At 45.4% G+C, this 27423-nt stretch overlaps 1 long non-coding RNA gene across 1 annotated transcript; it reads right to left on the bottom strand.

The window, feature by feature from the left end:
* On the bottom strand, positions 1 to 27423 carry LOC147578053 (uncharacterized). The gene is made up of 3 exons (XR_015254741.1): positions 26367 to 27423; positions 19905 to 19981; positions 1 to 408 (listed from the first exon to the last, which is right to left on the bottom strand). It is a non-coding gene; the product is annotated as an uncharacterized LOC147578053 (long non-coding RNA).

Below are 27423 nucleotides of genomic sequence, written 5' to 3'. Positions count from 1 at the left end.
TGCAAAGACCTTCTTCTTTATCATTCATTCCACTTCTGAAGGTTTGGTCAATCTGTCTGCCCAGTGCAAAACTCGAGACCATTCAGGTATTCAAAATCGTCAGCCCTTAAAAGGGCTGGTGGCCCCACTGCTCGTCTCAGAGGCCAAATGTTCTCCAATGGCACCGAGGACTTCTTTCTACCTGCTGTGGTGACACTGTGCAAGTAGGGAGCCAGGGCCTTTGGTCTTGGAGACTATTTGAGCCCGTCTGAAATCTCAGAGGCCCTTCTGGATGCTGAGCACAGAGGCTTCTCTGACCATAGGCTCATCCACACTATAGGTCCAGCCCGTACCTTCATGGCCAGCGCCACCTCAGGAGCCAAGTACCGTGGTGATAACAGAGAAAGGTCTTCAAAGGAGGCCAGATGCCTTAGGAAAAAAAGAAGAAAAAAAAAAGAAGAAAAAAAAAAAAAAAAAAAAGCCAAATGAGTGAGAGTAGCCACGTTCTACCCTCAAGTGACCTGACTCGAAGATTTTTATCTCTGGGTCAAAACACTTCAGTTACTCAGGAATGAAAAGATAAAGCATTACTTTTTCTAAAAGAGCAGGGGTGGAGTCAGTATGCCAGCATCCTGGGTCATGAATTAGTAAAGATAATTTACAACTTAATTGAAAAATGAAATGTCTTACCGATAACTTTAAAATGCCAGGGTGGGGGCGCCTGGGTGGCTCAGTGGGTTAAGTGCCTGACTCTTGATTTTCCCTCAGGTCATGATCTCACAGGTTGGTGGGATTGAGCCCCACATCGGGCTCTGCACTGACAGCTCCCTCTCTATTGGTCCCTCCCCTGCTTGGGCTGCTTAGGCATATGTGCACCCTCGCACGCGTGCTCTCTCTCTCCCAAAATAAATAAACAATAAAATAAAATAAATAATAAAAAGTAAAGTAAAATAATAAAATTAAAAATAAAATAAACGTAAAGTAAAATAATAAAATAAAAAATAATATAAAAGTAAAGTAAAACAATAAAATCAAAAATAAAATAAAATAAAATAAAATAAAATAAAATAAAATAAAATAAAATAAAATAAAATAAAATAAAATAAAAATGCCAGCATGGCCTGCTGTTTGGACAGCGCTGGGCAGGAGCCCCAGCTTGCTCCACACCAGCAGGGTGATCTTGAGCAAACAGCTGCACCTTCCTAAATCTGTCTCCTGGGCCGAACAATGGTGCCCACGGTGCCCCCTTGGCAGGGTTTGCAGGGATTTAAAGTGATGTTACAGATGTAAAGCACCCAGCACCATGCCTGGCACCAAGTGGGTGCTACACAAATATTACTTCCTTTTTTTTTTTTTTTCAAGAATAGAGAATGAATTGTGCTTTGGAAATAAAATAGTCATGGAAAAACCCAGGAGCCCCCAGTGAAGTAAAGTTCCACCAGGGCTAAACAGAGCCATTTCCCAATCGTTTGTTCAAGGACCAACCCTCGCCCGTGTGACCGGCTTCCCACACAGAGGGCTTGTATGCTTCCTTTCCTGTTCTCCTTGAGCCGGGCCTTGCCAGCAAAAATGCATTTAGCCTCTCAAAAGGCAGTGAGGACGACTCAGTGGGAAGGCACATCAGCATGCCGGTTTTTTGACATATGCACACAAATACTAAAAACGCACACGATGTGATGCACCCTGATGAAACACGGGGCTCCCCTCCACATACATTCAGCAAAACAGGGGAGCTGAGGGGAGACAGCGGGAGCTCTGGAGCCTGATGAACGTGGATCCAAAGTCGGTTCCTTCCTTTAACAGTGGTCAGATTGGGAGCAAGTCCTTGGAAGCGCCAGTCGCAAAAGATGGTAATTACAATACTTAGCCTTGGGGCTTCTCGCAAGGATCATATAAGACAATGTCTGTAAAAGAATGGTCGAGAATGCTTAAAGATAGTTGTTGCAAAAATGCCAAGAATCTGATATGGGAGGAGAGAGGGGAGTCTAGCACTGAGCTCACTTTCTTTATGGTGTTTTACCCAATAAACTGGCCTCATCTGTTTCTCAATTCCTTTGGGGGCTTTTTGCCTCTTAACAGGAAGGCTTTGACCTTAGCTGGCTTTGCTCTGTCATAGGACCTCTTTGCGTTTTGCCTCCGCAAATGAGCCAGCCCACCATCCGAGTGTGAATGCCATGCTTCCCTCCTACATCTCCCGCCACAAGCCACTCACAATCCCCAGTGCCCAGCACACAGCTGGGGATAGCAGGTCCTCACTGAAGGCTGGGAGAAGAGAATCGAATTCATCTCCACCCTCAAACCTCTTCCCCAACCCCTGCCCTCCTTCCCTGCCTCGTTTGAGCCTGGTTAGATGGGATGGCCAGCAGTGAGCAGGAAGGACAGGGACAAAGAATGGCACAAGAGTGACAGTCCAGATTAGGGTATGTTATTTTGGAATGGGAAACAAACAAAAAGGCACTGCAAACATAGAAATTCGCCCCCTCCTCTCCTTCTCTTTTATCTGACAAACTGGAAAAGGAAGGTCAAGTGAAGCAGTTCAGACCTGAGACAGGTTAGAATCTGAGGATCCCATTAGCAACTACCTTGCATGACACTTTCCCCAGCTTTGTCTCATTTCAATCTTTACACCATCTTGGTGAGGCAGATGCTGTTAAGCCCATTCTACAGATGGTAAAACTGAGGATAACAGAAACATAGCCATTTGCCTGCAATCAAGGAAATACCAGATATGGGGCTCAAAACTGAGCCTGCCTTCTCCAGATCCCAGGTTCTTCCCATTATGGGGGCCGTTTACCCATAGGACAAAAATGGAATTCTGAGCCCTGGGCCCATCACAGACTCTCCTCTATCCTGGCCCAACCCTGACAATCCATACACCTAAGCGACATGGAGCTGCTCACTTATTCAAGCTGTACTTGTGATCTGCGTTTATGCTATAGTTCTTTTAAAAAGATACAACATAATAAATACAATTTTCAAATCTATTGGCACATCACTTTTCACTAAAGCCTTTTTCTAATTTTTATTGAAAAATGTTTTTAATTTTTTAAAATTTCTCTGAATGCTGATTTATATTTGAGAGAGAGAGAGAGAGAGAGAGAGAGAGAGAGCATGAATGGGGAGGAGTAGAGAGACAGGGAGACACAGAATCGGAAGCAGGCTCCAGGCTCTGAGCTGTCAGTGCACAGCCCAATGAGGGGCTCGAACCCACGAACTGCGAAATCGTGACCTGTGCCGAAGTCAGATGCTTAACAGGCTGAGCCACCCAGGCGTCCCTTAAAAAAATTTTTTTAAGTTTATTTATTTATTTTGAGAGAGACAGAGACAGCGTGAGTGGTGGAGGGGCAGGATCTCAAGCAGGCTCTGTGCTGGCAGTGCAGAGCCCAACTCAGGGCTTGAACTCAGGAAACCGTGAGATCATAACCTGAGCCAAAACCAAGAGTCAGACGCTTAACCGACTGAGCCACCCCTGCACCCCTCTAATTTTTATTTTTCAAAGCACCCTATACAATCTGATCCCTTGCCTGCCTCTCCAGCCCACCAGCCCCTACTTTGTGCAGAACCCACAGAAGCCAGGCTTTCTCTCCTCTGTTCCTTCTTCCCAGAACTCTTCCCTCCTCCCTCCTCCCTCAGGCCTCAGGTGTGGCAACCCTTCCTCCAGAAGTCTCCCGAGCCAGACCTGCTAAGCCTCACAGCATCGGGGCCCAACCTCCCGCATAGCCCGACCATTCTGAGCTGGAAGTGCCTGTTCCTCTGTCGGCCGCTACCAGTCTGTAAACTCCTTGAAGGCAGGGACTGTGCTTCATAATTCCTACTTCCCAGCACCCAGCTCAGCAGAGACTCAGCAGGTGTTTCTGGGTCAAAGAATGAATGAATCAATCCCTACCCGCCTTCCAATAGGGTTTGTTTTACTCTTTACTTGAAACTCTGGTGTTCTGCCCCTTTGCCTAATCTGATATTCTTGGCGGGGGGCACTGTAGTCGGTTGAATTGTATCCTCCAAAAAGATATATCCAACCCTCGGTACTTGGAAATAGGGTCTTTGCAGATATAATTAAAGATCTCAAGGGGCACCTGAGTGGCTCAGTCGGTTAAGCGTCCTGCTTTTGATTTTGGCTCAGGTCAGGATCCCAGGGTCGTGAGATAGTGCCCTGCACTGAGCATGGAGCCTGCTTAGGATTCTCTCTCTCTCCCTCTGCCCCTCTCCCCTGCTTGTGCTCTTTCTCTCTCCCTGTAAAATAAAAAAAAAAAAAAATTTTAATTGTGGGTGTTTTTTTTTTTTAATTAAAAAAAAAGGATCTCAAGATGAGGTCATTCTGGATTTAGGATGGGCCCTAAATCCTAGGACTACTGTCCTTATAACAGAGAGGAGAGGGAGATCTGAGACACGGAGACACCTTTTTTGTGTGAGAATAAATGTCTTTTGTTTGAAGCCACCCAATGCTGTGGCATTTGTTACAGCAGCCCTAGGAAACTAATATGAGCAGCAACAGTGGCTCTCACGGCTGTGATGTCCCACCCACCCACCCAGAGTCTTCAGAAACCTCGCCATGCAAAGAGTAAACCTTACAAGGTACTGCATCTGAAAGGCCTTGCCTGTATTTTCAGCTGGGTTGCCCATTCTAAAGGTTGACCAAAGCGAAGGCAACGTGACCCAAAGCCCACGGTCATGTAAGTGAGTCAGCGTGGAAGGCACCAGCATCTGTGTGTGCTCACCACGAGCTAGCCACTCTCCCTGGGGTCACATTTAGTCGTCTCCCACTCCGCAAGTATTCTTGAGTACGTTCTCAAGGCCCATCTTAGAGAAGAGGGAACTGAGGCTCAGGGAGGTGGCGTAACCTGCTTGAGATCTCCCAGTGATCTCACTGTGGGTGTTGGGTCTGGAGCCCTGAGCTCTCAGTGCAGGTTGTCACTTCACTAAGCTGCCACACTGTGTGACAGGAACAGAATCAGGACAGGGGGAAGGAAAGGAAGGGAGAGACCAGTGGAGGAGAGTGTTTCGGTTAGCAGATTTTGTGTGTTTGCTTTCATAGTCTGGGAACAAGCCGGTCTCCTACCTCTAACTTCCCATCTGTTGTGGCAGTGACAGATTTAAACCTTGAGTGATCCTTATCTGGGATCGGTATGCATCTGTATGAGCAAGATTAATCATATTGTGAAGCTGCCATGGGAATTCCAGACAGCCCAGCAAGTATGGCATGAAGTGCAAGTGTGAACACAGGCACGCCACTGCCACACATGAAAGGGCATTGGTCCTGGGGGCACATGGGTGAAGGGAGTGGGCCCCTAATTCCTCCTCCTCGATGCTGATCACTTCAGTCTAGGGAAGATAAACGCTAGTCAATGAGCCATCCAGGCCTGGCATCACCTGTAGCCTTGATGCAGTCTCTTCCCTGACATTTCAGGGAGAGGTCACACGCATTCGTGTACCCAGCAACTCTTTACTGAGCACTTACTGTATTTCGGGCTCCGGGGACACAGCAGAAAACCATTCTATTGTAATAACATTGTAGGGTGGGTGACAGGTGGTAACTACGCTTATTGTAGTGAACATTTCCTTTTTTTTTTTAAAGTTCATTTATTTATTTTCAGAGGGAGGTTGGGACAGAGAGAGAGGAAGAGAGATAGAGAGCCAAGCAGGCTCTGCACTGTCAGCAAGGAGCCCGGTGTGGGGCTCGAACTCACGAACCGTGAGATCATGACCTGAGTCGAAACCAAGAGTCAGATGCTTAACTGACTGAGCCACCCAGGCACCCCGGACATTTCATAATGTGTATAATTGTAGATTCACTATGTTATGCACCTGAAACTGATATGACATCATATGTCAACTATAATACAATTTAAAAAATAGAAAAAGGGGGAAAATAAACAAAACAAAATCTATTCGTACAAAGCTCTCATTCTACTGGGGGAGAGAGACCATAAAAAGTAAATAAATATATAATATCTCACTGGGAAGTGAGAAGGAAAATGCAGTGGGGAAGTGGGAGAGGCTGGGGGTGCCATTTCATGCAGATCATCAAAGAGGGCCTTTCTGATAAGGGGACATGTGGGCAGAAGCCAGATGAAGTAAGAGTGAAATCTACAGATACTTGGCGGAGGAGGGAACTGCAGGTATAAAAGAGCCAAAGGTAGAATGTGCTTGAAAAGTTCCAGTAAGGCTAGGAGACCTTCGAGGCTGGAGCAGGGGGAATTGAGACAGGGCATGAGGAAGACACGTCCGAAGAATTTTCCGGGACAGGCCATGGTGAGAGCCTCAGACTGCTCTGGGTGTGATGAGAAGTCACTGGGGGTGACTATCCAGGGTGTGGGGGGTGACTGCTCTGGGTGTGATGAGAAGTCACTGGGGGTTGCTATCACAGAAGGATAGCAACGTCCATGCAGGTTGTGGAAGGATAAACAGCAGCGGGCCGGATGGACGCAAGGAGGCCAGGGAGAAGGCTGCTGTAATCGTCCAGGGGACAGATAATCCTGGATGGAGGCCTTGAGTCACAGTAGATTGGAGCAGATTAAAAAAGACAAAGAAAAGGAAGTGAAGGGAAGGTGAGGGGAAGAAATAAAAAGGCTGGAAAGGCAAAAATAAAAATGGAGTGTGACAGGGGGCCCCTGGGTGGCTCAGTCGGTTAAGCGTCTGACTTCAGCTCAGGTCATGATCTCATGGCTCGTGAGTTCAAGCCCCACATCGGTCTCTGTGCTGACAGCTCAGAGCCTGGAGCCTGCTTTGAATTCTGTGTCTCCCTCCTCTCTCTGTCCCTCCCCTGCTCATGCTCTGTCTCTCTCTCCTTCAAAAATAAATAAACATTAAAAAAAAATTTAGAAAATGGAGTGTGAGAGAAAAGGATGTTTTACATATCAAACAAGAACTCAGTCACCAATTATTGAATGTCAGACTCTGGGATAGGCAAAAGGGAAATGGATACCTCCTATGTGCTAATCTCTGTACTAGGTGTTCATATATCCCACCTCATCTTCTAACAATCATTCGAGGTAGGAATAATGAGCTTGTACTCAGAGGAGGAATCTGAGGCCTGGAAAACATAAGTAATTTCTCCAAGGTCACACAGCCAGTATGGGAGTGCTGGAATCAGAGTCGACAGGACGTCTAAGTCCAAAGCCAGCTCTTTCCAAACCTCATTCTGGCTGGGTGCAGAGAAGATTGTAGACATAGTCCCTGCCCTCAAAAACTTCCCTGACTTACAACAGCCCCACAAGGTCAGAACTGTTATGATCCCTCTTTTTAGAAACGAAAAAACTAATGCCCAGAGAGGTTAAGTGACTTGCCCAATTCACAACAGCTGGGAGGTGGTAAAGCCAAGACGCAAACGCTGGTCTAGCCCCTCATATCTTAACCACGACTCTGTGTCATTACACAACACAATGGTTTTGAACTTCAGTAAAACATATTTTTAAGCTTCATTTACAGATAGATGGTAGGTAAGAAAAGAACCAAGTCATCTAAGCTCACCAGTACTCCAATACTTTACATATCAAACAAGAACTCAGTCACCAATTATTGAATGTCAGACTCTGGGATAGGCAAAAGGGAAACGGATACTTCCTATGTGCTAATCTCTGTACTAGGTGTTCATATACCCCACCTCATCTTCTAACAATCATTCGAGGTAGGAATAATGAGCCTGTACTCAGAGGAGGAATCTGAGGCCCAGAAAACATAAGTAATTTCTCCAAGGTCACACAGCCAGTATGGGAGTTCATCATACTTCTTGATGAACACACACACACACACACACACACACACACACACACACACACATGTACATTTATCGACATGTATACATATACATATAGATATGGACACACCCATAAAGTGCATGCATACACAACATTCCAAAGTTGATTACTTCCCAAATTAACCTCTGTTATCTGGGTCTCTGAGGAAGTTAAGTCATTTGCCCAATTATAATAAACTGCCAAAGCCATCTTGTCCATTCCCAAGAAGTACACAGATGTAGTCTTCAAATTACTTCTTAAAAAGTCAACTGAAACACTCTGTTAACATTTCAAGACGCTCAGGGAAAGGGTGATAGTTGGAAAGTTGAAATGTCAAATATTCATCACAGAGCAACAGAGGACTCCTCAAAACACCAATCCCCGGTGCCTTGCTTCTCTGGACATGCAGACTCAAATATACTGGTAATCCAATTCTAAGCAAAGGGAGGGAAAAAATCTCCTGTTGAGAGGTGCTCTGATGTAGGGAAATGTGTGGAAGCTAAATCTGTCCTCCAACAGTCCTGAGTTCTAAGCCTGTTTCCAGCCCTTCCCGGCTATGTGATCTCAAAGGGGTGATTGGGTTCCCCTATAAACAAAACAAGGATAATATAATACCTACTTCTGAGCTATCATGAGGATTATAAAGGATTCCTTAAATAAAATGTCAAGCACACAGCTGATGTTGATGGAGGCCAAAGTTCGGAGTCTTGACCTTTCCCCTACAAGGTAGAGAGTCACTAACTCCCAACCAATAGAACCTGTAATTACTATCTTTGGCCACCATGGGAAGGAGTTTAAAAGAGGGGGGGGAGGGGGGAAAGCAATCAGATGTTTTCACGCAGAAAGGCAGGCCCAGGCATCATTACCACGTTGCTAGGTATTGTTAAGCCACCCACCTAGCCCCAGAGTGGGCAGCAATTAATGTAATTAGTGCAGTGATGAGTGTCCTCTGCAATGATAAACAGCTCAGTCCTGCAGAACTTGACAGACCTGCTGGTCCCATGAGGCTCCTGACCTCGAACTTCCACTTGGGGAGTGTGGTGGAGTACGGTTTAGTGGAGAGACAGGCTTTGAGTCAGATGGAACCAGAAGTCCATCCTGTCTTTGCTAATTCCTAGCTGTGTGACCAAAGGTAAGCTGTGTCACCTCTCTGAGCCTTAGTTTCCTCATCTCTAATATGGAGTTAATAATATTTTCACAGCGTTGCTATAGTTATCTCTATCATCATCGCCATTGTCACGGAAAACCCCAAAGCAGGCTGGCGTTGAACTGGCAAAAGGGTCGACACAAACATTGCTGGTACCTACAGCTGGCACAGCCCCATTCTTTTTCTCTGGCTAAAGTCAAAGCGTGTGCAGCACTGATCTGATCGGCTTTAGGGAAACTGCCGGGGTTTAGAATGAGAAGCATATGGACACCTAGAAAAAAAATGGAGAGAAAGTACTCCTTGACTTGATCATTTAAGATAATGTTATCAATAATCACCACAAGTATTATCAGCAATTTGCAGAAAACAAAAGCACCCAGGCAATCTGACAGTTGCTAATAAAGCACAAAGCCTGCTTATATCTTTGTATCTATATTAATGATATTCCATGTTAAGAATTAATACCCTCACAAGATGTCAAATAATCCAAAGGTTATTAGAAGTATGTAAGTGTGCGGTGAGGGTCCTGATAATCATTGAGAATTCACTAATTTGTCCAACAGTTACTAAGTGCCTATTGCCACCAGGGATAAAGACCTTGAGTGTAGGGACACACACACACACACACACAATTAGGGTCCACTGAAATGAAGGTTCTGAAAAGGTCTGTAGAGTGAATCAAGAGGGAGGGATTTATGGGGAAACTACCAAGCAAAACTGAAGTACAGTCCCTGAGTCTAACATGGGAGAGAACCACATGGCTTCTTGGAAACATGCATATGAAATGGTGTTAAATGAAAGAGCCAAAGAAAAAGAGGAAGAATCACAGGACTCAGAGAATGTCAAAACTAGGAAGAGCCTCAGAGAACACCCAGTTCTCTATTTCATTCAACCCTTTCCATGGAGTCCTGGGGACAGGTGAGGCTCACTATCCTAACAGTCTAGGCAGAGAAAACAATTTCTGGGTAATAATAATAAACATTTCCAGCTGCTAGCTGTCACGCCACTGTTTTCTCTCCCCCTAGAGAAAGCTTTTCAGTACACCGGGGAGTACGCTGAAGCTATGAAAGGAATAACCTTGAATCCACTCTAATTTGTTTAATAAAGTGGAGGTTGGGAGTCAACACTGTAGTTGAAAACCAGTGGTCTGGCCCAGGCCTTCATGCTATTGGTGGAGAAGCTGAGGCCCTGGGTGACCCATCTAGCCTGTCATACTAACACATACTTCTTGCTCAATAGGTATTCGCTGAATGAGGATTCATGAATGAATAGGCAAATGAGATGACATGGCCAAGGTTACCTAAGCTGTATGTGGCTAGTAACACGTACTGATTAAAACTTAGGAATGGGGAGTGAATTTATCTATCTATCTATCTATTTATAATATGGAACGCTTCCCAAATTTGTGTCATCTTGTGCAGGGGGCCAAGTTAATCTTCTCCGAATCACCCCAATTTTTGTGCCAAAGTGAGCACTGGAATTTGGAATGTGGCACCTAGAAACACATGTTCATTATGTTTCCTTTCTGTATTTTTGCTCAAGTGTAACCTGAGAACTAAAACAACTGCCCAACAGACAAGGCAGTGTAGAGGGAGCCACAGTCAGTCTGAAAAGACATAGAGTTCTAGAATCTTTGGGATATGGATGAGACCAGTGTCCCAGCTCCAGTGATTAAAAGCCACAACTGAGAGCTCCCCATACAGTAGACACTTTAACTGACCGATGGAGAACAGAAGATCTTTTAACAAAATTGACCTAGTGCAGAGCCCATAGAAGAAAGTCCTCGATACCTAATCATCGGTGATGGCTCTTCCCTGCCTTTCCTCTGCCCAGAATGCCCTTCCCAAACCCCCTCCTCTCCCAGTGTCAGTTTTTACACCCTTTATATTGTAGCCCCTCTTTAGAGAGGCCCTTTCTGATCATCCACTTTAAGCCCCGTTTTTCTTTTTTTTTAATTATTTTTTAATGTTTATTTATTCCCGAGACAGAGAGAGACAGAGCATGAGTGGGGGAGGGGCAGACAGAGAGGGAGACACAGAATCCGAAGTAGGCTCCAGGCTCTGAGCTGTCAGCACAGAGTCTGACGCGGGGCTCGAACTCACAAACTGCGAGATCATGACCTGAGCTGAAGTCAGTCGCTCAACCGACTGAACCACCCAGGCGCCCCATCGTTTTTCTTCTTTAAACCCAGAAATACATAGAGAACTTCTAGGACAGTAGCTCAATTGTCCCCCAACTTCCCTGTTAGGTAACGTTCACATATTCTACTAGCTACACCCCAGGGAAAACATAGCTCCAGGTTATATGCAATTCCCACCTTGTTTTTTTTTTTTTCCACTCATAACACTTCCTGCTTATTGTGATTTCAATTTATTCAGCATCTATACAGAGCAACTCTAATACTGGTATTACAGTTCATGTTTATTGGGCACTTACTGGGGCAGGTACTCATCAATTCGTTTAATATTCATAACAACCCTCTGAAAGAGGTTCTGTTACGAGCTTGTTTTACAGATGAGGAAACTGGGATTCAGAGAGGAATCTGACTGAGTTCACACAGTGCGTAAAAGACAGAGCCAGCTATCAGCTACCAGACGATCTGGCTCCGGAGGTTAAGTGCTTCACCTCTAGGCGATATAGACGTACCATGAGGGCGAACTCCATGTCTTTTTTGCCCACCGGTTCATTCCTAGGACTTTGTATACTGTGTGGTGTGGGATAGGGCCTCAATCAATATTTGTGGAAAGAATGAAAAGAAGGGAGGGGTGAGGGAGCAAGGGAAGGAGGGGTGCTGAGGAGGAAGATAAGCCACTCTCCCCTTCATGCTCTTCCATGGGTAAAGTAGGGCCAGGACGCACTGAGGAGTCCCCACCTCCCTTGGAAGCCATAGAGCTGAATGAGACACTGTCCCTGTCCTGGCAGAGTGCCTACATCCTCACATCAAAGTGGTCCATTGGTTCCGATGCACTCCGGGGAGCTCAGGAACCCCTTCAGTGGGTCCAGGGCCCTTCCCTGCCCTATGAAAAGGGGTTCAGCTGTAATGCAATCATTCGGCTTCAGGGCCCCTGTGCGGGCCCTCAGGTCACAGCAGTGACGATGACAGAGCCCTCTCTCGAGGAGTCACAGGCTAGTGAGGAAGAGCAAGCCTGGAACCAAGGAGAGGAGGGGAAGCAGACCGTCAGACCGTGAAGGGAGGGAAGGAGGCACAGGGGGAGAGTGCCTGGATGGACGTATTCTACCTCTGGAAGTCTCTGCTTGTTCAGCTCACGAAGCCTGGGACTGGGGCAGGCTCTTCATAAAGAACTGCACTCCTCGCCCTCCACAGCAGTGTATGTGGGCAGCCGTGCTCTACTACATGATACTGTGACACATGTGACTTGAAGAGAAGCTAAGACTGACCACCAGAGCAACGAGAGCAGTGTAACATACATGCAAGCCACCTTATTTCATGCTGGTCTTTCCCAGGATGTTAGCATTTTGCTCCACTGAGGAACGGCAGCGGAGCAGAAACCATACCACACGGGGACATACAATTGCCTCAGAGGCCTACAGAACCCGGGGTACTGGGTGTAATGCCCTTTCACCCTCCATCCTCCCGCTGGGCTGTTCGCCTACGTCCTCTTTCTTAAAAGAGCTAATTGCACGGTGTGCCCCTGTCTTTAAGCATCTGCCCACACCTCCATAATTCAGCAGCCTCCTCTCTCTCGCTTATGCCTTCCATCAAACAACCTTCACCAGGTTTTTTTATGCTTATTTATTTTTGAGAGGGAGGGAGAGAGAGAGGAGAGAGAGAGAGAAACAGAGCGCAAGAGGGGAAGGGGCAGAGAAAGAAGGAGACACAGAATCTGAAGCAGGCTCCAGGCTCTGAGCTGTCAGCATAGAGCCCTATGCGGGGCTCGAACTCACAGACTGCGAGATCATGACCTGAGCTGGAGTCGGACGCTAAACAGACTGAGCCACCCAGGCGCCCCTAGCTTTCACCAGTTTTAAGGTCCAGTCATATTTGCTATAGTGTGTGTGCATGTATAGATTTCTTTAGTCAAAATTTAGCAGGTCTTTTTAAAAGCATTATTATTTCTATTGGGATATTTACAGTTTTATCTTAGCATTGTGGCTACAATATAATACAGATTTTCACTGGTCGCCTCAACCTTATTTTTGCAAAAAGTTCTGTTATTTTTAACGCACAACTCTGCAGAACACAAAGCTTTTCAGGAATATACATGTCACATTATAGCAGAAATGCCTGTATCAATGCATCAAAGGCTTTCCCATCTGTTATTATGGCATTCCTTATGTAAGTTCTTTGAAGTAAGCTTAAGTGGCAGATGAGGAAACTGAGGCTCAGAGATGTTAAGTGACTCATCCAAAGGCGATGAAACAATACTTGAATCCAAAAGCCTTCAAGTCCATTTACCCAGTTTTCACTGTACCCACACTTAGCACATTTCCTAGCAATATGGTAAGCAAGTGATCAGTAAGTTATTCAAGGAACAATTAATACTACCAACAGATCATTCATCTATCCAACAATATAGTCCATGAAAGCCACTTTGAAAAAAAAAAGAGGGAAAGAAGAAGGTAGCTACGTTTTTTGAACTCCTACTGTAAGCCAGGAATGATATTCAATGCTTTTTGAACACACATACACACATCAAATACACATACACACATCAAATACACATACACACATCAACCATACACACAGACACATACATGCTATGAGACAGCTGTTTTTGTTCCATTTTATACGTGAAAAATTGACGTTCAAAAATGTAAGGAAATTGCCTGAGATTATACTACTTGGAAAGGAATGTACTGAGATTTGAACCGAAGTCTCCTTGATTCCAAAGCCCATAGTTTCCAATAGATTAGTGGAGAATGCCTACCTCCTGTAGAATAAGAGAATACTTTCAGTGGTCTAAGGACAAATCTGTTTATTTTAAAGACTATATATTTATTTTTACATGATTTTACAAAGATCTAAATGCTTATGGCAAGTGATATTTGTTATCACTTTACAACTGAAATGCATCATCTCCTATAAAAACATCTTTGAGTTTTAAGAAAGTAAATCTCTTTAAGAGAAAAGTATTAAGACTGTAAATGAATATAGCAAAATGGAAAAAGTGATGGGTAGATCGCTGAAATTTGAGGAACACAGCTCTTAATCCTAACAAGGCCCTTAATAAAACATTTTCCTTGTGCGGTTGATTCCCCTGAGCTAGATCAGCAGACATTTTCTCAATTACCTCGAATAGAAAGGAAATGAAAATAGGCGTGATTCCTGGGCAGTGTTTTCAGGAATTTAACATGGTGCTCTTTATTTCAGTGTCTGTAGCAACTGGTGTTTTCTTCGCAGGCCTCAGAGGTAGTTGGTCGAAGAAGTGCTCAAGTTCTCTTAAGACAGAGGGAGCAGTAGAAAAAGAAGACAGTATGTTTTTTAAAGGGAGTAATGGAACTTTCAGGGCCTAGTGAATACTCCCAAATGATCAAACATACGCTTGGTGTTTACGTTACCCAGAGAGAAAAGCAAAAAGCCCTGGGCCTAATCCAGACACCTGTGTTTAAATTTCATCTTAGCCACTAATTTAATGGGTCACTCAGGTAAGTGACAGCTGGGGGGCTCACTGTCCCCACTAGCCAAATGAAGGAATTTTGATTTCCAAAACTACTTTCCAGTAATGTAAGACACACCCGATCGAGAATAACTATCACTGGCAAGAGCAGCTATCCATGTAAGTTAGAAGGCACCTGCCTGCCATGGGCACCAGAACTCTTCCTGCTCTAAGAATCTGTGACTTCGTGATTTAAGTTCCTCAGACTGCAGATGACCATACAATAGCCGGAATGCACACAGAGGGCCATTAAAGTCTCTGAACTATGCTTAGACTGTCACACCACGGGCTGCACACGCCAAGCTGGTGTAAATGCCTCCCTGCCCTTCCAGGCAATGAGTACCCTGGTTAATTAAATGTCCATGTTCATATGGACTATGCCCATTATAATTGTAAATATGGAGTTTGTATTTTTAAGAAATGTTTAATGCAATTTGGTAATACATTGAGCACAATTTAAACTTTCCCAGCTAAGTATTCTTTCCCTCACTTTATTGTTATTTTTAATAACTAACAAAGCAAGGAATGCTGATTGTAGTAGACGACTGTACCGCGAACATTCGTTATCTCCTTCCACAACCTCCATGACCTCCCAGGTCCACTGATACTGGACTTGGCCACGTGACTCGCTTCAGCTAATAGAAAGGGGGCAAAAACGATAATATAGTGGCTCTAAGCCTAGACCTTGAAAAGTTTCCTGTGGTTCTTTTTGCCCCAACCTCTGCCACGAGAAGAACAGTACCCTGATAGATCCTGCCTCTCCAGGATGGGTTCCAGAATGAGACACATAAAGTGGAACTGCATTTGACCCCAACCCTATTTCTTCAGGGTGCACACGAACACACGCAGCTGGGCACTAAAATCAGCAGTTCCAGAAAAAGCCACCATCGCTACTCAGAAAACTCCAGGGGAGGCACGTGCAATGGAGAGAAGAGGCCACTGAAAGGGACTTTAGAAAGTGTATGCCACCTCAGCTGACCTGCAGACCCATACGCAGGAAACCTATACTTAACCTTGCACAGCACTCTGATTTTGTGGTGGTTTGTTTCATGACAAAAGCTGATTAATCCACCTATTGTGACAAGTAAAAATTTACAGAAATAATATATTTTAAAAATGAAGTGCAATCTCTTTAATCCCACCCTCAAGGAAGGTAGCTGACATAAGCATTTGATAGGTGACTTTCTACTCCTTTCTCTGGATTTTCGAAGGATTAAATGAGCAAATGCATTTAAAGAGCACTGGGCACAGGGATGCGCATATGACGTAGGCACTCATTAAGCATTAGCTGTTCTTACTAATATTCTCATGCAAATAAATATACTCAGATATAGAGTTTTTGTAATTTATGCAAAAACAAGACCATGCTACATACCTTACTCTACAACTTGCTTTCTTCGTGTAATGTGGTTTCATGGATTTTTTTCTTCAGGTCAACTCATCTTTTTTTTTTTTTAATTTTTTTTTTCAACGTTTATTTATTTATTTTTTTTTTGGGACAGAGAGAGACAGAGCATGAACGGGCGAGGGGCAGAGAGAGAGGGAGACACAGAATCGGAAACAGGCTCCAGGCTCTGAGCCATCAGCCCAGAGCCCGACGCGGGGCTCGAACTCACAGACCGCGAGATCGTGACCTGGCTGAAGTCGGACGCTCAACCGACTGCGCCACCCAGGCGCCCCTCAACTCATCTTTTTAAGGGCAATTAACTCATTTTTTAAATTAGCTACATGATATTCCATGGTTTAAATGTACCATAATATATTTTACCTATTTCCACCTTGTAGATAAAGAAACTGACACTCACGGAGCTGAGGCGTTTGTCAAAATATTTGCTGCTCCGCCCTGTCAAGCCCTGGGACACCCTCTGGCCAATCAGAGGTGAGTGGAAGTGACAGATGAGCAAAACTTTTAAGAGCTATCTCCTGGTGTTACCTTGCTCTCTTCCCTGTGGCACACAGCAGCAATATTTCAGACAGGGAGCTCCTACATCAGCCTGTTTCAAAGAAAGACCCAGGCCTAAATCAGGAAGGAAGTGTAACATGCGCATGGAATAAACTCATTTGTTTTAAGACTCTGAGATCTGGGAGGTGATTTGTTACCAATTTAGAGAACGTTACGACAGTGTTTTAAGACTTTCAAGTGTTTGGGTGTTCATTGTAGATATTCATCACCCACTGGTTTGGCCAAGCAGCATGCTGGTCAATCAAGATGTGGGTTGAAAGAATAATGGGAAACAATCTCTTCCCTAACATCCTTTTAAAAAACTATCAGTAGCCCTCTCCCCTGAATGACAAATCACTAGGCAAAGGACATCTAATGATGTATCACAAAAAGCAAGTCTAATGATGTAGTCCCATAGGTTGAGGACATCCTTTTTATGTGGGGAGCCTCTTAGGTAGGTCAGGATCATGAGAACGTTGACCCATTTTCTCCACGTTGCCAACTACATACACAGAAACACGCAACATGACACTAATGTCAGCAGTTCCAAGAAAAGCCATCATCACTACTTAGAAAACTGCAGGGAAGGCAGGTGCAAGGGAGAGAAAGCAGGCTGAATGGGACCTCAGGAAAGCTAATCCCAGCTTCACCGGGTATCACCTCCGGGCCTCCATTTGCTCAGAGGAACTACCGTGAGGATCCAATGAGGGACAGCAGGTGCAGTCACAACTAATAAGAAAAAAACATTTATTTCTTATTTATTACGTGTAATACATGTTGGTTGCAGAAAATTTTAAAACGAAAATAAAAACATGAGGAGGAAAATGGAAATCACCCAAATATCACAACTGTTGATACCTTGATGGTTAATCAGCCGTATTTCCTCCTACGTAAATGTGTACACATTTACTGCAAGGCCTTCTGAATGCATTCATTAAGTGTGTGCCCACAATTACTACAGGTTCCTCCTATCGTGCTCATCCTCTCCATTCTTCCTTTCCAGTTTGCCTTGTGGTCCCTCCAAGTATGCACCATAATCTTGCCCTATAGACAGACATTTGTTCATTCATTCCCTTGTCCTAGAACAACTCTTCTCCACCAACTCTTCTTCTGGTTACTCCTACTCATCCTTCAAGTTTCAATTTATTCATCACCTCCTTAGAGCACAATTCTCTGGCCACCACCCTTGTCAGATGTCCCTTCTCTGTGCATCCAGAATGTCCCAGCCTTCTTTCTCATAGTGTCATCATACCCGACTAGTCTTGCCTCCTTATTGTCTATTTTCCTTGCTATACCCCAACTTGTACGCAGCTACTGTAGCTTTTGGTCCCCACTGTTTACCAGTGGCCAACCCATAGTAAATGATCCAAAATAGTTGAATAAATGAGTAACACAGTTAACAAAATGTGCTACCTGTATTTCTTTGGAAAGACACCTGGCACTTCTCAACAAACATCCAGTGAAAGATTAAATATAGAAGAGGATATAACACATGGCCACATGCTTCATGAAGTTTACAAATTATATGGGGGGAAAAAAAGCATTACCAATAGGAAGCATCAGTATGGAATTAAGTGCTAGGTCCTTTACTTCGGTCTCCCCCATTAATTCGCTTCAAACAGGAAAGGGTAGAACAAAATCCCTAACCTCAGTTCCACATGTATTCCCTGACAGTATTCTGCAGCACCAGTTGGAATAAAGAAGACACTAGCCATGTTAACATATATGCTCCCAAGCCTTGGCAGTTCAACACAAAAAGTTGATTTCCCATTCAGGCAAAGTCGGATGCAAATTTTCTGGTCAGTGGACAATCTTCCGTGTGATCATTCAGAGACCCAGGCTCCTTTCATCTGTGGCTCTGTCCTTCCTTATGTCCCTTACACTTCACCAGGAGATCGGGAGAGATGGTTTTAGGAGACAGGCCTGTAGCTATCACACATTACATTTATCCCCTCTGTATTGGCTAAAACTCGGCCACATGGCCACACCTAATTACAAAGGAGGCCAGGAAATGTAGTTCAGTGGTACACATAGAAGGAAAAGGGTTTGGTGGACACTTTGCAGTTTTTCTGCCACAAATATTTGTTATACATTAGAGCACAGAGAGTATCCAGTCTCAAGTGGTCCCAGGTACAGGGCACTTTGGTTTACGAATACTGAAAACGCTTGTTGTCCTGATATAAGAACGTCCATCGAACTAACATTGCACATGAGAAAACATGACCTCAGATTTTCAAATTTTGGGAATAAAAAAGGGTCAATTCCAGAATTGATAAACCACGAACGTTGGTCACCATCCCCAGAAAAATTCTAAAAGAGAATATTTAAAGATGGTTTTTAGGAACCTTCAAAATAAAGTGACAATTACCATGAGTTACTACGAGCTCACTAGGAATGATCATAAACTAAGGCAGCATACTGTCTGCCACATAGAAGACAACAAATATGAATGGAATGAATGGCCTTCAATTCTACATTTAAGGCAACTTTCCCATTGGTAAATAACCACGACTTCAGAAATTTCTTCCTTAAATACTGCCGTGCTTTCCTTTCTAACCTCTAAACATTACCCTCACTGTGACCTCAAAACCTACCAAACAGGCCAACTGTCCTGTGGAACACCTGCACAGCTATTTGAAGCCTTCTGTCTATGCTGTCACCGTCGTTTCCTTTCCCCCCAAGTTCCTTCTCCGTGGGACGTGGTTGCCAGCTTCTCGCCATTTGACTGACCTCCTCTGAGATCTGGCTGGCCAAAACTGCGTTCCACAATTTCATGTCGACAATGTTCCCAATGAGGTCCAGCCAGCAGCATTGAGCAGGATTACCTCTCCCCAGCTCTGAATATCACCGGAAGTATATAAGTAGTGACGATGATGCCAAAGGGATTCCCATACTGGGAAAGGGGGCAGGCCTTGAAGAGGACTTCCACTTTATGATCTCGGAAGTTGTGTGGAAGTTTTGAATGCCGAAGAGACATCACCATAAGGGTGATGGTGTGCACCCCAATTACCCATGCCTCTTTGACCAAAACTTATTTTTTTCATTTTGTTTATTTTTGAGAGAGAGAGAGAACACAAGTGGGAGAGGGGCAAAGAGTGAGGGGGACAAAGGTTCCAAAGCGGGTTCTGCACTGACAGCAGAGCACCCAGTGTGGGGCTCAAACTCACGAACCATGAGGTCATAACCTGAGCTGAGGTCGGATGCTAAACCGACTGAGCCACCCAGGTGCTCCAAAAACCTATTTTCTTAATGTTTATTTATTTCTGAGAGAGGATGTGCATATACAGGGAAGAGGCAGAGAGAGGAGACACAGAATCTGAAGCAGGCTCCAGGCTCTGAGCTGTCAGCACAGAGCTCAACAAAGAGCTCAAACCCACGGACCAAGAGCCAAAGTCAGAGGCTCAACCAACTGAGCAACCCAAGAGCCATTCCTTGACCAAAACCTAGTCCATGCATACTTTCCAATGACTCAGTAGTTCACTTACTTGTATTTCAGTTTTTATTTTCATTTCTGCCTCTTTACTCCAGTTGTGATGTGAATGCACATATCCAAGCTGACAACCTGGGGAAGAAAAAGAAAAAAAGCAGGTGGAGGATGAGGAAGATAATGGAAAATCCCAAGATTGGAAAGCAGTCTCAAGCAAACATGAATAAATTTTACAGAGAGTTGATCCAAAAGAAGGACTTCCACAGGGGCTCTGATGTGTAACCAAGATTTAATGAGCACCCTCTATGTGCCAGGAACTGTTCTAAATCCTGTGGATACAGTGAAGACCAAAGGATGTACTGATCCTGCCTCTGGTGGGCAAAACAGATCTCAAAATAACAATTAATAAGGGAAATATGGAATAATAAGCTAAGGTAAATTAGACTGAAACAAAGAAATTTCCATTTCCTTGGCTTCAGCTTTCCAGGAGGGGACATTTGCTAGAGTAATTTCTCATCCACTTTCTCCATCCCTTATTTCCTCCCCATGGGGAAGGTGTGGGTTATCTGATGGCTGAAATCTATAGAAAGATCCAGCATGCCCACCCCAACCATTGCATTCTCTTTTCAGGACCCATTTGTCCATAGGATGTACACACTCCCTGTATGTTCGGAAGTGGCTTGCAAGTTCCCACCTTTGCCAGAGACCAACAGGTAAGTTTAATTCCAGGTAAAGCATGAGGAAACCCATTGTGGCCTTGTGGCTGCATGCCCTACAATCTATCCTATATCACAATGACACTGTGATGTCCATTCATCTGATTCCTATCTTTAACGTCCAGCTGGTTCTGAACTCAAGAGGGAAAGAAAGGGGTGTTATTTATTACACTCCGGAGTTCCCAACTGCTATTTAAAAAACAAAAAACAAAACAACGCAGAAAACCAAAAATAAAAAAACAGTCTTATGAGGTATAAGAGGGGAATCGAATTTAGATGGGGGAAGGGTGCAGTAAGAAAGGAAGCCTTTTCAAGTGTTATTTAAGCAAACATCTAAAGGAAATAGAACTTGACCAAGGAATAGCGAAGAAGGGAGAAGGCTGATATAAAGGTTCTGAGGCAAGAAACAGTTTATCTTGCTTGAGGAACTAGAGAAGTCCAGTGTGGGAGTCATCAGGGCTGGTCACCAAATGCTTACAGTTCTCTGCCTTCCAGGCAAACAGGATTGCACTTCCTGGTCTCCTGGTGGCTGGGTGGGGCCATGGGACTAGTTCTAACCAATGAATTGTGAGAAGTGACTTGTTACATTCTCTGGCAAAGGTGCTTAACTGCCTGGCCAAGACCCTTCAAAGTTTGCTTTCCCTCTACCACGAGATCTGTAATGTTCCTGAAAGTAGGTGCTACATTAGGCTGGGTCCCAGAGAAGGCAATGTGATCAGAGAGTCCCTGCCAACCCTTGACAGATATGGAGCAGGAATAAGAAATAAATTTTTTTGGCTTAAGTCACCAAGATTTGGAATTTTATAATTGTAGTTTAACCTAGGTTACCCTGACAGATATGGTCAAACCCAGCATGGCTATAATATAGTTGGTGAGGTAACATAGGCCAGATCAGGTGAGATGTTATAGGCAAGGTAAATAATGCTGGGTTTTCTCCCAAATGCAATAAGATACACTCAAGGAGGCTTCAGCAAGGGAGTTCCAATTTTTATGCGTTAAAACAAAGTACTGCTGTATTGACTATTAAAATGCCCCCTTAATTCCACTATAGAAAAGGCTATTTAAAAAAGAATCCATCGACAAGCATTTATTGAGCACCTTCTAACCTTCCATGTGCCAGGCACGGCACTAAGCATTGGAGATAAAAAAAAATGAATTAGAAAAAATAATAATAATAAACATTAAAAAAAAATAAATTCGACACAGTTCCTGGATTTGGAGTCAGGGATACAAGCAGACATCTACGAGAACACGTCATAAACATCCTCCACTTCAGGTATGTGCCAAGTATGGTGAGAGCTAAAGAAAATAATAACTGGGGTGCCTGGGTGGTTCAGTCAGTTAAGCATCTGACTTCGGCTCAGGTCATGATCTCACGGTTCGTGAGTTCGAGCCCTGCGTTGGGCTCTATGCTGACAGCTCAGAGCCTGGAGCCTGCTTCAGATTCTGTCTCCCTCTCTCTCTGCCCCTCCTCTGCTCACACTCTGTCTCTATGTCTCAAAAACAAATAAACACTAAAAAATTAAAAAAAAAAAGAAAATAACTATTTGAGGATAGGGTGGGAGATAGGGTAGCAGAGAGCTTCAGAGAGAGCAATAATTTGAGCGGGGTCTTGAAGGGTAAGTAGGAGTTTGCCAGGTGGCATTTTGATTAAGGATAAAATTAAATGGAAAGAAAAAAAACACCAGAGGAATTGACAATGTTTAGGGCAGCTGAGACCCTGTGTAGTTCAGGGCACGGTGGACTGTATTACTATTTGCAAACACTTGCTGCCTGGTCCCACTGACATCAGGCTTGACAATGAGAACTGCTCTCAGCAGAAGCTTTAAGTACCACGCTCTTTTCTCTTTGCCATGACAATCAGCAATGTTTCAGAAAGGGTCCTAGAGGAATGATGATATTGTGTGAGGCAGAGACACAGCCAACCCATAATCGGCATGCAGTATGAATGAAAAATATGTTTTGGTTGTCATCCAGTAAGATTTTTGTATTGCTACCACAGCATAACCCAGCCTGTGCAGAGGTGTGCATTTCCAGCTCTTGACTTCCAACACATAGTGGGATCGCATTTTCTTGCACCCTTTAAGCAATACATGACCGTGTGACTTGTTCTTGACCAATAATATGTACATACAAGTAATGCGCGTCATTTCTGGGAGGAAACTTCACTGCCAATGTGAATTCATCACGTTTCCTTTCCCTGTTGAGGTGATTGGGATGATTATGTAAAGCATTTATCAAGATGAAACCTTCTTCAGACTCAGTCTCTGAATGAGTACATTGAGCAGAGCCCCTCTGACCTTGAACATGTAGTATGAGCAAGAAATAAAGTGTTTTTGTTAAGCCACTGAGACTTTAGAATTGTTTGTTATGGTCGCAAACATGGCCTATCCTTAATGATATAAAAATTAGCATATAGGGGCGACTGGGTGGCTCAGTATGTTAAGTGTCCAACTCTTGATCTCGGCTCAGGTCGTGATCTCCCAGTTCACAGGTTCCAGCCCTGCATGGGGCTGTGCACTGACAGCAGGGAACCTGCTTGGGATTCTGTCTCCCCATCTCTCTCTGCCCCTCCCCCCCTTTCTCTCTCTCAAATTAAAAAAAAATGAACTTAAAAAAAATTAGCACTGAGACATGCGGTAATGTAACAACAACAAGAACAAAAGTAAACATTCATTTAGAGGGCAATAACTAAGAACACTGTTATCAGAAGCTAACAGGATGGTGATCCATTTGGTGGACATATCACCTGTAATAATGGAGAAGGCATATCATGAACCTAATAAATTAAGCAAGAGATTGTAAAATTGTAAAACAAAATGTTAGCAGCCTGTGTTGGTGGCTGTTGGATACATTTGGAAACTTACTACAAAAAAGAAATGAGCGAGCTCACCGAAGATTTGCCCAGCTTGTAAGCAGAAATGAAAGAAAGCCGGGACAATCTGTAAATTCAGAGGTATTTATAGGGTTAGAAGAGGCTATTGTTTTTCAGTCTCAAGCAGTAAAATATAAAATTAAGACATGTTTTCGGCCAAAATAAATAAATAAATAGAGACCAGTTAAAATCAGCCTTGAAGTATGGATCAAGTCAAGGGTATGGCCTCAAACCTATTGTTATAACCTCTGGATAAATTAAGATGTTACCCAGCACATGCTTTCAATTGGATGAACTGGCTTTGGAAAAGGGAGGGAAAGTGTCACTCTCCCACCAAAGCCCAGTAAACCCAAAGCACACAAAACCACGTTAGGAGAGAGTGGAGGAGAAGTGGGGGGAAGTGAATGAGAGAGAGAGAGAGAGAGAGCAGGCATGAGAGCAAGAAAGCAAAGAAATACAGCAAAACGTGGAAGCGTGTCTAGGAAAGAACTGGCTGTGGCTGTTAGCTCATGGAACGCCTGGAATCACACAGATAAGAAGGCTGCATTTTTGTGAGAGTTGTGCTGCCAAAAGTGCATCCGCCTGCATTAAAGGAGACCGGATTCGAGACTTAATATCACTCTGTACCTCCCCTAATGTTTAAAAGCGAATTTTAAAGCTTTTAGGGCTGCTTTAGATGTAGAAAAGGAAGACTTTCTCAGAGAGCAAAGCCCGGGGTCATGGAGGGCCATGGGTAGGGCAGCTACACACAGAGGGCAGAATCAGGGTCTAATCGGGGTGCTGGTCTAATCGGGGTGCTGAACATGTCTGCTCAGCGGACTGCCTGGCGTCTACCGTGGTTTCCCATTCCTTCGCTTTCCAAACCGTGTGCCGGTTGCAGCTCTCCTAGCTCCGTCCTACTGTTACGTACTGAGGATGCGCAGGGTAGACGCCTCGCGTTTAGAAAAAAAGAGTCACATCTGGAGCTGATACAGGGTCGACTACGAATCACCCAGAACCTGGAAAGTGAGCTTGACATACTGCGACTAGATGAATCTTTAGGATTGTCCCCCCTTATGGGGGAAAATGAGGAAATTCTGCCTGGGGTGGGCAGGGTAGGGGGAGACAGTAAGCCAAACATTCGGTGAACAGAAAGGAGACTGCCAGAGTCATTGGTGTTTGTTCCGCAAATATTACCGGCTCTCTCCCTTCCAGACACTGGGCTGGAGTCAAGTTGGACCTCGCCACGTGACTTGCTTCGGCCAATGACAGCCGAGCAGAAGCGCAGCAGGTCTCACTTCCAGGTGGACGCTTCAAGAGCCAGTGAATGGTTGGTTTGCTGCCTTCTCTCCCCCAGCCAAGATAGCAATGAGAAGCACGGGTCAAGAAGTCCTCAAGTGTCCACCATGAGCAGAACTCCCCTGCAGACCCAGAATGGGGCATGTAGCATGAGCAAGAAATAAACTTCCCTGGGGTAAGTCACTGAGATGTCAGGCTTGTTTGTTAGGGGAGCAGAGCCCAGCCTTTCCTGACTGATACTGGCAGTGACAGATGAGGCAGGAGAGCAGGATGGGACTGTGAAAGACCCCTTCTCTCAGGCAAACGCCTCTCTGAACTCTTTCCTGCTCATAAGAGGAAGCCATGAAAGCTTTCAAGCAGGGGCGTTAACATGAACAGATCTGTTACTCTTTGGATGAAATGGGCTACTTCTCAACATAAGGAGAAAAGAAGCCTGCTAAACCACATAAGGCAGAGAGAAGCACACAGAACCCTTAGGCAAAAGATATATATAGAGAGAGACAGAGACAGAGAGACAGAGTCAGGCGCGGTCATTTCTTCTTCCACACCATCCAAGTGCCATTTCCCCCACAGCTAGTACAAAAAGGCTCCCAGAGTGGAGCAGATACAAGGGAATGTAACACAGACCTGAGGTCGATTTCCTGTTGTCTGTGTGACCTGAGCCAGATACTCAACCTCTCTGGCCCTAGTTCCTCATATGTTAAATCCAAATAATAATATATGCAGCTCGACACGGTTGTAAGAAGAAACAGCATATTTCAATTCCTCAGGTGAATGCCTGGCTGGTGGTAGGTGTTTAATACGTGAAATTTATTTTTGCTCCCGTTGACATACAAAATCATTGAGAACACCAGCTCCCTGATTACAAAAGAAAATGACTCAGGGCCACAGAATAGAGAACGTCTCCTCCCTGAGAAAAGTAACTGGAATTGTCATCACTGTATCCCTAACACCCCCCCCCCCACACACACACACACCTCCATGCCCAGTGCTCACAGGAGCTGCTGGGTTTTCCTCTGCTGCCTGAGAAAATGAGAGGAGTGAAGAAAAGACTTCCCTGACATTAGCTGCTGTCGGGCCATTGAATCTGAACTCTCAGAGCCACAAATACCCTAAAGCTCTGGGCTATAAACCCAAGGCTGAATTCCCCTAAGTTAAGAAGCTGAAAAGCCAGAATTAGAAGCTAAGTATGTAAATTGCTGCAGTTCCAGCTTCTTGCCCCAGTCCTCAACAGGAGGCACGGGAAAGTGCTGACTTCTGCTCCTTTCGTCCCGGCTTCCTCCCCTCACTGCTCCTCACAGGAGTACACCTGCTCCTGCCAACTCACACTCCTATCCTGGCATTCCATCGAGGCTCTGGGAAACCCTGAGGCAGGGCAGGGAAGGGAGCTGTTAGGCGACCGCCTCCCGGCCTGGAGGCGATGATGCTGCACTATCTCAGCCCTGTGAGGTGGGTCTCACCGGCCCCACTTGCAGATCTGAAGGATCCCAGAGAAGTTCGGCGATTTGTTCACGTCACGCCCTGGCAGCTCTGGCCACGAGAGAACCCACGATTCCCGAGTTCAGTATTCTTTCCGCCATACACTTTTGTCCCGAAGGGGTGCGGGGTAGGGGGAGAATAGAATAACAACCGCGGAAAAGGAACCACTTACATGTGTCTAGCGCTTCCTAGAGGCTACCCAGGATATGGGCCCACCACCCGGCCGGGAGCGGCGAGATTTTAAATCCTGGTCCTATCCCTGACTCGCTCACTCGTTGCGTGACTTTTGCTGAGTGTCTCACGTTCTTGTTTTCCTGTAAGCAAATCAGGACCGGAGGGTGTGTGTGTGTGTGTGTGTCTGTGCGTGTGTGCGTGTGTGTAAAGTGTGTCTAAAGTGTGCTGGCATGTTGTGCGGGGGCGGGTAGTAGACGATCACCGGGGTTCCCCAAGTTTCAGATTCCCTATACGCTCGTTTACAACTGGAAGTTGAATTGCCCCCCAATTCCACCGCCTATAAAAAAAACTTCGCCATCGAAGCAAAACTGTGAACGCTCGCAACCCTTTTCCCATGGTTTGGAGAGGGCATTAGGGGGTGCAACGCGGACTTAGCTGAGCGCCCAGTTTGGAGCAATACAAATCACTTGGTTTCTAGGCGCAGCCAGACAGCAGCGCTGTCCGTCGCTTGTGAACTTGACCGGGAGACAAACTTCGGAGCGTCCTCAACGTGGGGGGCCCACTGTCTCGAGACCGCCCCTCAACTTAAGCCCACTTTCACTCGCCCCCACAGGAGACTTAACAGAGCCACCTTAAGGGCGGTGCTCCCGCCCCCCGGAAGTGCGGGGGGGCACAGAGCCTGGCGCTCGGCCTCCAGCCCTGCACCGAGGCGAAGTGCCCGTGGGGGACAACGAGCCCCCCAAGTGGGGAAACACCTCCCTCCACCCCGCGCCCTTGGCCGCAGACACCTGGCCGGGTTCCCGAGCCTTCCGGGTGCCTGCATCTCCTGCCTTCCCGCCCGAGCCCTGAAGTTGAGCCCGCTTCGGTCAGAGGCGGCGAGAGCCCGCGTCCGCCCGGCTCGCGGCAGCCACCGTCACTAGACAGTCAAACCCCAAGACGTCAGCCCACAATGCACCGGGCGGGCCGGGAAAGACGCGCCGGGGAGGGGAGAGGGAAGAGCCGGGCGCGAGTCGCGCTGGAGGGGGAGGGGGAGAGGAGGAGAAAGAAGGGCCCAA

This window comes from Puma concolor, chromosome C1 (genome assembly GCF_028749965.1).
Source record: "Puma concolor isolate L17-30 chromosome C1, mPumCon1.1.hap2, whole genome shotgun sequence".
NCBI lineage: Eukaryota > Metazoa > Chordata > Mammalia > Carnivora > Felidae > Puma > Puma concolor.
This window is presented reverse-complemented; position numbering and strand designations above follow the sequence as displayed.